Genomic DNA, 1,685 nt, shown 5'->3' with positions numbered 1-1,685 from the left:
TAGCATGAAACGTGCGTACTGCAATCACTTTTGAAATCCGTGTTGCTTATTGTTTGATTTTAATCACCCATCCTTTTCGGATGTGATATTCGGGTGCCTTCGCATAAGTACCATATCCAAGCCTTGAATCTATATCTAAACCGTATATATATATATACACGATGGGCTTCTTTCAGTCTCATCCTACTAAATCCATTCACAAGGCTTTGGTCGGCCCGAAGCTATAGTAGAAGACACTTGCCCAAGGGGCCACATAGTGGGACTGAACCCGAAACCATGTGGTTTGGAAGGAAGCTTATTACCACACAGCCATATATATGCAGTGTACTGTCCTGTTGCTTTACGTTGAAGCAGGTATTCCCAAAGTGAGTGGCGTCGCCCCACTGAGAGTGTTGAAAACGATACTGTGAGTGCCTTGAAGAAATATGGAGGTGATAATGGGAGGGAAAAAGGAGTCGTTGATGGACAATGTAGCCCTCTATGTTTCAATGATGCACTCTCAGACAAACCAGAACTTAACTCCACGCCAGCGGAATGATTAAATAATTAATAGTTATTTATGCACAACACATCGTGTTTGACAAATCTTAGATGATTTGAAATTTTTTTAATATGCAGGTTTTAAAGCGTGCCTTATGAAACTTTAGACAGATATAAATAAACTTTGCATATTTTCTTCTTGAAAAAAGAAAACACACATACACACACATACAAAGGGTTGTGTTCCGATTTTTCAGGTTTAGATAACATCTCAGAAAACAAATACCGACTTAATCTACTTCTCACGATGAGAAGTTGTTGCAACTGCAATTTAATACAAACTAAGTTGACTGGCTTGGTGGATGAATGCCTAGATGAGTGACTAGCTGGCCGGTTGGCTTGGTAGATAGATAGATAGATAGATAGATAGATAGATAGATAGATAGATAGATAGATAGATAGATAGATATGTTCTATGAATGTATGCATTTCGGTAGGTAGAGTAAAAAGAGAAGTAGTTATCCAATAATACAAAGTAAAGACATCGAAAGTATAATAACTGTACTAAATGTATATTGCAATTATGTTTTAAATGTTAATTCGTATATACTTGGAAGAGTTTTAATGAGTCAATTACCGGGAAAAACGTCCCATTTTACAATCCAATTCATTTCTTTTTGGGCCCTTCTGCAAATCTTTAAAATATCCGTTTATTAAGCTTTAAAGTGGTTGGCAATTATAAAATCGATAATTCTTAGGTCAGTTAGTTTATTTTAATATGCAGCTAACATAGCATTTACAAACAACAGAAAATATTTCTTCTGTATTCGTTCAATTGTTTGTTTGTTCGTGTGTTTTGCTTTTAGCCGTTGTTATAAGAATTATAAGTCGTTGATAAGGAGGTGGGAGAAAGTGAACAACGAAGCTAAAGAAGAGTTTTCGAGAAAGACTTTTTGAGAGTGGAAATGTAAGTCTGGCTTTCTTTGTTTCAGTTGGTATTTTAGTATATGACACAATGATTTACAATGCAAAGGAAAGTATGCACATGTTTTATGTATGATTGTCCATGCATATACAAGTGGTCTGTGAATGTATGTATACGTATATGTGCATGTAGAAGTATGTATATATAAACACGCAGGTACAAACATACATACACGTGTATATATATATATATATATATATATATATATATATATATATAT

Source organism: Octopus bimaculoides, chromosome 7 (genome assembly GCF_001194135.2).
Source record: "Octopus bimaculoides isolate UCB-OBI-ISO-001 chromosome 7, ASM119413v2, whole genome shotgun sequence".
NCBI classification, from domain to species: domain Eukaryota; kingdom Metazoa; phylum Mollusca; class Cephalopoda; order Octopoda; family Octopodidae; genus Octopus; species Octopus bimaculoides.
This window is presented reverse-complemented; position numbering follows the sequence as displayed.